General features: G+C 33.9%; 1 pseudogene; it reads right to left on the reverse strand.

Moving 5' to 3' along the window:
• Window positions 1-216: 216 nt before the first annotated feature.
• Window positions 217-1284, reverse strand: LOC114335147 (actin-interacting protein 1-like; annotated as a pseudogene).
• Window positions 1285-10667: the final 9383 nt, after the last annotated feature.

Raw genomic sequence — 10667 nt, forward strand, 5'->3', positions numbered from 1 at the left:
GGCAACCTGAAAATTTTTCAGGTAACTCTTCTATGATAGCCTAATAAAAATGCCGGTGTGGCTGGAGGGTAGCGGTTATTTTCCCCAAAAATTCCCCCCAAAGATAAAAAAAGGGTAAAAATTTTGATTACAAAAAATATTGATATGACTTGAAAGCAAATTTAAATATTCAAATATAAAGAAACTACATTCCCCAAAAAAAGTCATAGGAATAGCTCATAAATACTTGTCACTTGGTGAATAAGCAACATCCATTACAGGACTCAGATGGGTCAACTCTGTAACTGGTTTCAACTTATTATTTTCAGGTTTGAACACGTGTACTTTATTATCTACAGTTCCTCCAATAGCAATGTGGCCATTCTAGGAAAAACTAACGCTGAAAGTTTCGTAATCCTTTTTTAAAGTGCTAAGTTTTTGGATATCTTTGGCTACCGTAATTTCATTTACACTTGCAAAGGGCAGTTATATTAACGTTTTCGGATTTAGGTACATCCATCCTCACGGTTGAGAACCGAGTTTCAGACTTTGGGTTTTGTACATATTTTCTTCTACATCAATTTGCCTTAAGATATCATCAATTCCTCATGTATAGACAGTTTCTTTTGCGACTTTCATACCATTAACTTGATTACTGTGACCTGCACCGGTCACCCTATTGTTCTCTCCACTTTCTACGTTCCGATTGGTAACAAATCCATCATAAGAGACGCTGTACATCATTGTTCTGTCTTCGCTGAGGGTAAGGGCAGTGATAGGTTTTCTGTGCCCTTTAATAACCCTTAGGGGTTTAGTTGGATCATTGACGTCTAAGTAGTTATTAAAACCATTTAGGAAAAGGTTAGGAGGTAGTCACCTTACCAAAGACACGATACTTGTTGCTAAGACAAATTCGGACACTACTTGCCTCTTTTCTACGTCCCATAATTTAGCAGTTTTATCTCCGCTGGCAGTTAAAAGTTGTTTGCCGTCAGGGCTCTAAGCTACGCCACAGACGCCTCCAGAATGTTCTGGTGCTCCGACTTCGCCTACCAAGTCGGACGACGTACCGTCGTAAAGGAAAATTTTACCGTCGAAACCTGCGGAAGCAAACAAGTTTCCTGAGGGTGAGTGTTTTACGGCTTGAATGAAGCGAGAGTGTTCTTGTTTGGTCATCTTAAATTTGAACGCTGGTCATTCGAATATAGCGATGGTGTTGTATTCTGATCCGATAATAAGTCTAAAAGGCGTGGCTGGTCTAAAATCGCAGGACTTTATGGGTTTGGACTGACCAGATAAGGTACAACATGAAAGTTTTCATAGAAAAAACTAAGATTATCCGCTAAACGGAGTAGATGTGGTTGGAAGAAACAGGAATGGCTGGTGATATAGATTGGAAGGACAAGTAGGAGAATTTAACTACCTTGGCTCCTACTAACGAACAATAGGGAGAATATTCCCAGGGATACAGGGTGGTTGGTTTAACTGGAAGAAGACGAGCTAGAAACTCTGTTATTGAAAATTCAGGGAAGGGTTAAAAGGAAAGATATACAAGAGTTTGGTGAGACTTGCGTTCGTGTACGGCGGTAAAGTGTGGCCTCTAAAGAAGATTCAAGAAAAGTCAAGAAAAAAAGATGGAGGTAGCTGAAATGAAAATATTACGGTGGATGATGGGTAAAACTAAAAAGGACAGGATCAGGAACGACTTAATTATGAAAACAGCCGGGGTTGCTACAGTCAGCATCGAACGCGTTTCCATATTCGCTCAACCCCCCTACGTACCACCTCTCCGGCGAAACGAAGGAGTGATGGCTACCGAGAGTGCATTTAAGGCGATCAAGGAGAATCATGAAATCAGTTCCTCTCGGCGTAATGAACCGGAAAGAACTCTAAACGGCAGATATGTAATGGATTTAATTGGAAACTGCCGAGGTGGACGCCGCTCTCTGTAGTAAGGAGGCGTTCCGCCGGAACCGTAACCGCAGCGAGCGGTAGCCGCCACCTCCACCCAGAGCTGGCTGATGGGTAACTGTGTCGATGAGTCGATGTTTGATTGGAGACTACGAGTCTTGAGTGTGTAATTTGTATTATGTAGATAGATTGATCCTGTCTAGCCAGATTGTGATTGTTTATACTATGTTGTTATTATATTTTTGATAATACTTATAAATATAATTTTATTTAAAAAACTCGTACAGAAGTAAAACTTCAAATGGTATTCTAGTATAAAATCGTTTATTAAAAACTATCTAAAAAGTCATCCAAATGGATTGCAAAACGTTTTCCTTCTAATTCAGAACCTCTTCAGTGCCTGGAATGAAGTATTTCCACGTTAGATTAACGCAAAAAAGTTAAAATTGTGACTGTTAGAAAGAAAAAACATGTGGGACTACTAACATTCTGCAGAGTAGTTTGAAACTAGCACAGTATTTAGTGGTAACCCCGTAATACAGGGTGTTTCATTAATAATTGTCCATATAGTAACTGTAGAAACCTTAGCACAAAATACGAAGATTTAACCTAAAACAGTTAAATAAAATGTGGTTCATTACTGAGTTACAGGGTGTTTTATCTAAAAATTTAAAAATTATTTTTGTTCAGAATTTTAAAACTGTTGGACGTATCCTTTTCATACTTGGCAGAAAGTGCCACTACTATACACCCCACTAAATTATGTTAAACAAACGTTTCTAGCTACTATCAGAGGCGTACGACAGGGGATAGTGAATGGTTGGCCCTTCTCAAATTCTACGCCACTGGACAAATTACTATTTTAGTGCCATTTTTAGATTTTCCAATACCTTATACGTAAATAATATACTCTTCATTGGTAACGATAAAGTCATTAGTTTTCGAGATATTTGAAGTTAAATATTAAACGGCACAGTTATTTTGATTAATTTATAATATGATTCATATGATTAAAATTTAAAAATTATTTTGTACCCAGTACTCTAAAACTATTTAGCGTATCCTTATTATACTTGGCAGAAAGTTTAGGTACTGTATACCCTACTAAGTTAAGATAAATAAACGTTTCTAGCTACTACCAGAGGCGTACGACGGGGATAGTGGCTGGTTGACCCTTCCCAAATTCTACGCCACTGACGAAATTACTACTTTAGTGTAATTTTTTGATTTTCCAATACTTTTTATGTAAATAATATACTCTTCATTCTTAACGAAAAAATGATTAGTTTTCGAGATATTTGAAATTAAAAATGAAGCGACACAATACATTAATCAAAATAACCGTGTCGTTTTATTTTTAACTTCAAAGATCTCGAAAACTAATGACTTTATCGTTACGAATAAAGATTATATTATTTTTATAGAAAGTATTGGAGAATCCAAAATTTGAAATAAAAGGGCAATTCCGCCAGTGACGTAGAATTTATAAAGGGTCAACCATTCACTTTCCCCCGTCGTACGCCTCTGGTAATCGCCAGAAACGTTTGTTTAACATAATTTAGTAGTTTGTATAGTACCTATACTTCTTGCCAAGTATGAAAAGGATACGTCGAATAGTTTTAAAATGCTGAGCAAAAATATTTTTTAAATTTTTAGTTAAAACACCCTGTAACTCAGTAAGGAACCACATTTTATTTAAGTGTTTCAGGTTAAATCTTCGTATTTTGTGCTAAGATTTCTCCAGTTACTATCTGGACCATTATTAATGAAACACCCTGTATATGGTTTACATATTATATATTAAAAGAATATGTTGACTACAAGTCGATGTTGTTAGATATAATAGAATACATGCCTAAAGGGTAACATGCTTCCCTGCTCGAAATGCTAGGTACTTGCCAGTTCAATGGGCACAGACCAACTGAGAAAATAGGAAATGGACATTCAATATAACAAGAGTGACATGACATAACAAAATAAAGCCAATTTTTGGTTAAAGATTAAAATTGTATTAATACTGTTGCTAGATAGATAAATGTCATTTTATACCGGGTGTAACAATCATACTGTGCTTTTTCCTTAAAGTTTGGAACACTCTGTAGAATATTATAGCATAGATAAAATATTGAAATTAAAATTTTCTTTTTTGATTCATTTGCTTATGTTGGATAATAAAAAAGTTAGGTACCTACTTTAAGAACTAGCCATGTTCTTCATCAATACAGGGGTTTTCTAAATAAGTGCGACAAACTTTAAGGGGTAATTCTGCATTAAAAAATAATGGACCGTTTTCTTTATAAACATATGTCCAAAAATGCTTCATTTCCGAGATACGCGATGTTGAATTTTTTCTTACAAACTGACGGTTTGAGATATGCAACAAACCTTTTGAGATATGCAACTGAAATTTGGTAGGTTTTAAGAGGTAGTCATTGCGCATTTTTTGGCATACAATTAAAAATTTTATATTCAACATTGGCGAGCATACGGGATGTATGGAAAATACATAGGGAAAACCAGGAAAAACCTCGTGATACTATCCCGACATATGGTTTTCCCTCGTGATTTACTATGGACTCTCTAGCGCGAGAATTTTACTGCCACCGTTGCATTTGGTTGTCTTTATAAAGACAGGTCACATGCTATGATTTTTATGGCTTTTAGTAAAGTCGTCCCAGGAACGCAACTCATCAATATTGGCAATATCATTTTAAAGTCTTCTACTTTAAAATGTATAATACATGTCTGAATTGCCGATATAAATGGGTCAGATTAAATAAATTATTAGAAGAATTTTTTACTAAGCAACAACATTTTTGTTTAATTTAGTATTATTTTGTATTTTGACAACGACACCCGACTTTAACGTCGAAACGTTAATAAAATCATTTTTTTGGTAAAATTCTGGCTTATTTCCCATTAAAAGTAGTTGATTATAAAAATGCCACAAGGAAATAGCTTCAGAACAACCCAACTTGTTTATTATCCAACATAAGAAAATGTATCAAAAAAGATAATGTTAAGAAAGCCTAAGGCTACAATTGAGTTTTAATTTCAATATTTTATCTATGCTATAATATTCCACAGGGTGTTCCGAACTTTAAGGAAAAAACACAGTACGATTTTTACACCCGGTATAAAGTGACATTTACCTGTCTAGCAACAATATTGACACATTAAAATTCTTAAATAATAAAGCTGTAACACACTACAAAATCACTTAAACGGACCACAGGTTTAGGAAATTCGAGGCATCAAACGTGTATAATTCATCTAGGGACCTAAATTTTTTGCCGGCCAGTGTAGTTCCAACTCGATATAATAGTAACATCTGTTCAAATTTCAATATAGTATTATCCTGTTACTTGATAGGACCTGAAAAGTGGATGAAAAGCACAGATGACCGGTGAATAAAATGTGGGTTAATCTGCCCGCCATTTAAATGTCCGACGGGCTCAAATTCACGTTAGAAATTTGAACTGGGGTCGAATTAGTTATTGATGCCGGACGATACGATCGGCGGCGCATCCAAGGAGAAGGAAATTTCTATCCCTCGTAAATATCAGATAACGGTGTAACTTAAAGCTAGCTTAGTTATAATAAATGTGACCTCGTACAGTTATTTTATTTTCAGTTTTCTAACTTTAAAAGGTCTTTTAAATTCAAGAAGTTGGTGTCATAAATTTTGACTTTTATCTCCTTCAAATATGTTACTTTTCATTTTAAAAATTCTTTATCCGTTAAAATTTGAAAATGTGTCTTACATTATATTTAAATAGATGCCTTCGATTGTGATTTAATTGTTTTCACTCGTTTTGAGAAAATGTGAAAACTTTGTTGCTTTCACCCATTTTGAAAAAATGTGAAAATCTTGGATTATCCAAGTCTGTCTGTCCCAGAGACATTGTAAACACAATAGTGATGTTGATTATAGTTACTTTCGAGTATTCGTTACAAATCGTTACTTTTGTATAAAGTAATCATTTACAGTCTTCGTTACTTTGATTACTATGATTACTTTTGTTACTTTTGTATTTGAGCACCGGTAATCATATATCGAAAATCGTATTTCTTAATAGGTAGGTATTTTGTATAGTTATTTCGATATAATAACGACCTTCACGAAGTAAGTACGAATTAATCAGAGCAATCAAAGTAATCAAAGTAGATACAATAGTCGTTACTCGCTCTGATTCGATTGGTACGAAGTAACGAAGTAATCAGAGTAATCAATGTAACCATTTACCTCTCTGTATAGTAATCGTTACTTTCGGTATTCGTAAATAACGAGTACTTTGTAACGAATAGTTACTTTTTCAACATCGCTAAAACACAACTCCCCGTCATTAGACCAGATAGAATGATAAACAACGTATCAACCGAGAAGATCTTGGAAAAATGAAGTCGACGAAGTCATGTCAAAGAATGGATTGGAAAACGGATACTGGAAAGATCGAAAAAAATGGAAGGCCTGGCTGGCGGTAGGGAAACGGCTCCATCTTCTTCTTTGAGTGCCTCTCCTATCGGAGATTGGATATCATTAGGGCGATTCTAATTTTATTTACTGCTGTTTTGAACATTTCGTTAGTGGTACAGCCAAACCACTCTCTCAAATTTCGGCTCCATAACTGTAGACAAACCTTTAATATAATATACAGTGCGGTGAAATAAGTGTGACCCCCCCTGTTAACTTGTTTATTTTAAGAATATAAAAAAACGGTCAGACAGGTCGATTTTTAAACTAGCCATAGTATATTATAGCATCAACGTTTCGAGCTTTACGCGATCCCTCTTCAGGTGACAGCCATAACTTTGATTTTTTTAAATAGGAAAGTACATCATGTGATACCTTATTTAAAAGATCTTAAAATACTGATTTCAAAAATGTATAATACTTTATTCCCTTTTAAGGGCGTATTCGCAAAATTTCGTTCGAATTATTTTTAAATGCATTAATTTTGTTCAAATCCTGAGAAAACTAAGAAATATTTTTGAAAAATTTAAACGCAGAATGAAATACTACATTATTACTGAGAGCTGAAGGTCCCTTAGAATATACAAAACGTTTCTTTTGAATGATATATTTGAAATTAAACATAAGACTGAATTTTTATTTTTTTCACCCCTGTGACTTATTAAAATAATCATTATAGAAGTTCTAATGGACTTTTTACCCTCGATAACACGGCAATATTTCATTATGCGTTTAAATTTTTTAAAAATACTATTTAGTTTTCTCAGGATTCGAAAAAAATAAAAGCGTTTAAAAATAATTCGAACGAAATTTTGCGCCTACGCTCTTAAATAGGATTAAAGTATTATACATTTTTGTAATAAGTATTTCAAAAGCTATTAAATAAGGTATCACGTGATGTACTTTCCTATTTACAAAAATCAAATTTATGTCTGTCACCTGAAGAGGGATCGCGTAAATTTCGAAACGTTGATGCTATAATATAGTACGATTAGTTTAAAAATTGAACTGTCCGAGCATTTTGTTTATATTCTTAAAATAAACAAATGAACAGGGGGGGTAACACTTATTCCACCGCACTGTATGAGAGCTTATAGCTCAATGATGTATTAGATGTGAGACATTTGACCTCACACACAACGTATGCTGCACCAATTCAACATAATCGCCAGAAAATTAACATGTTAATTTCCTCACAAAAGACAAAATGCATGGTTATAACAGCAGATCCAATAAGATGTAAATTGGAGCTGGAAGGTCAGATAATAGAACAAGTGATGGAGTTTAAATACCTAGGCATCATTCTATCTAGCTACGGAAGGCTCGAAACAGAAGTGGAAGGTCAAGTGAATAGAGAAAAGAGAGCCGGAGGTTGCCTGAATCACACAATATGGAGAAATAAATATATCGGAAAAGAAATTACAAAACTGTCATCAGACCAATAATGACATAAGCGGCAGAAACTCGACCCGACACAGAGAGGAAAAAGATGGCTCAAAACAGCGAAGATGAAAACCCTTCGAAAAATCGATGGTAAGACTCTATGGGATAGAGCTAGAAGTACAGATATACGACGGATATGCAAGGTGTATAACATTAATAACTGGGTAAGAAACAGAAGAATAGAATAGAATCACCACGTATGCCGAATGACAACAAATAGGGTAGTTAGGACAGCGAGAGACGGTTCCCCAATAGGAAGACGATCGGTGGGAAGACCACGAAAACGATGGAACGACAACTTACTAGAGGAACATTGAAAAAACAGAGTCATGTCTATACAAAAAGAAGAAGAAGAAGAAGACATTTGACCTCGGACTTCCGGTTTTAGAGTTGCCGGAAGTGCTAGTTTAAGGTGGTCGAAATAGTATAAGCGATGTACTATTCGACGCACCTTAGCAGGACGAGAACAAAGTATAATATACTTCCAGCTTCATGCCAGTGTGTCCGTCTGTCTATCTGCGAATATAACTCCTACATGATTAAAACAGGTAGGTAGAATAGCAAGTGAGGTGTCAAATGAGAGCTTCTAACACAGAGATGGTATTAGAGGTGAGAAATTTGACTTCGGACTTCTGATTTCAGGGTTCCAACCGGAAACACCTACTATTATAAAATCGTCGTAATAATACAAGGAAGATAAATATTATTCCATGCGCCTTAGTTATTGATACGGACTATACGATCGGCGGCGCATCGGAGAAGAAATAATTTCTATACCCCGTAAATATCAAATAACGATTCAACTTAAAGCTAGCTTAGTTGTAATAAATGTGTCCTATATTTTATTTTTCGACAAAAAAAAACGTTTTCAGGTTTTTCGCAAATAACTCAAAAACTAAGTATTTTATCGAAAAAAATAATCTTAGCAAATTAGTAGCATAGAAACAAACGAAACCAGTTGTATATCCGTGAAGTCTATAGACCCAGCAAAAGTAAAGTTGTAGCTCATGAAAAATACGTTCTTATTCGTCAAATTAAAAATCGAATATTTCAACGTAAAATAACCAAAAGGTGACGCACTTTTAAACTCATTACCTAACTTTTTTAAAGTGTTTAGAAAAATATTTATTTTTATCTTTTATAAAAATTTATAAAACTAAGCGAGTTACGTTCAAAACAAAGTTAGCCTTTTTTTGTTAAAAAAACTCGTGAAAATCTTCCCCTATTTAGAACCACAAATAAAATTAATCGATACCGCTTTACAAACAAATTACTTTACTTATGTATTTTTTATATGACCTGTAAGTTTTACAAGTTTAAACTGCTTATTTTTGAAAGGATTATAGTTGAAAATGCTTGAAAGAGTCACTAATCACGAGTGTATGCAAATTTTGAACAGTCATAACTAGTTCTTTTCTTACAGACAAACAAAATGAAACTAGCATATTTATAAAAGCAAAACCTACATTTTTTACTGTTTAAGATTTTTCGTATTAATAGTAGTAGGGGATGAAAGTATGCTAAATTTGCAGTTACTCCAGCGTTGTGGGGAGTTATTGGGTTGTGAAAAGTAGGTCCTAAAACCAAAAAAAGTTAAGTTTAGTTTTCCATAAAGTGGGGTACTTTCAATTTTTTAATTTAATTTTTCATTTCCAACAATCGTTTTTTCCGATTATAGCGTCATCTCTCCATATTTCGAAGAAATGTCTCCAATAAAAGTTGCTTATTTTTACGTAAACAATACAAATCTGCAATAAAAATTGGAGGCTCCTATTTAAGATTTTAAAGTAACCCCCGCCCCCCTCCGTGGGGGGTCATGTTTGGTGCTATTCGATAGATTTTTCAAAAATATTGAATACGTTTATTTTTCAGTTTTTCGATCTGCTCTTCATTTCGCAAAATATCGCGGGGTTCGTATTTAAAATTTTAAATTTACCCCCTCCCCCTCCGTGGGGGTCGTGTTTGGTATCATTCGAGAGATTTTTGAAAAATATTAAAAACCCAACTAACAGTTAACTACAACTAACATAAGTCAGAAAAAAATTACGTTAGAACTATTCCACAGTTGTTAAATGAAAGAGCATGAGCTGCTATATTTTCAACATGGTTTAAAAAAAGCGAATAAAAAATGCATTTATTAATAATAAATAATTATGCAAAAGTATCGTAAATCTTTCCTTATAAACATTTTATTTTGTTGTATAAGAAATTATATATATTTATTACAATTTTTTATCAATTATGATATAAATAACATTCTTTGGTAGTTGTGCACTTAAAACAGCGTAAAAAAGTTATTTTTTTTTGTGGAAAAAGTTATTCAAAATTTTATAAGGAAATATTTACGATACCTTTGCATAATTATTTATTACTAATAGATGCATTTTTTATTCGCTTTTTTAAACCAAGTTTAAAATATAGCTCATGCTCTTCCATTTGACACCTGTGGAATGGTTCTAGCATCATTTTTTTCTGACTTATGTTATTGCAAAAAAATGCTCTCTGAGATAAACAATTCGAATAAAATTTAAACAATTGAATGAATCGCTTTGAAATTTTTATCACATATTAAGCACCAAAGAACCCTCATTTGACAAAAATTTCGAACCTGTACTATAACATTCCGTTAACTTCTAATCATTTTTATTGTTATGCGATTTAAATTTTAATAATGTTCTGTTATTAAATTCTACTTGAAACAATTGCTAATAAATATTTCGTCTTTCACTGACGTCATCACAAACCTATAGATTAGCAGACCTGTACGTTTTGTACCTTGTGTACTCCTGGCGGTAAACCCATGAACCGTATTGTGACATGGTCGGCGTAGAACGGAAAATAAGATATCACTTTGGTCGGA

The sequence above is a fragment of the Diabrotica virgifera genome, chromosome 1, assembly GCF_917563875.1.
Source record: "Diabrotica virgifera virgifera chromosome 1, PGI_DIABVI_V3a".
Taxonomy (NCBI): Eukaryota; Metazoa; Arthropoda; class Insecta; order Coleoptera; family Chrysomelidae; genus Diabrotica; species Diabrotica virgifera.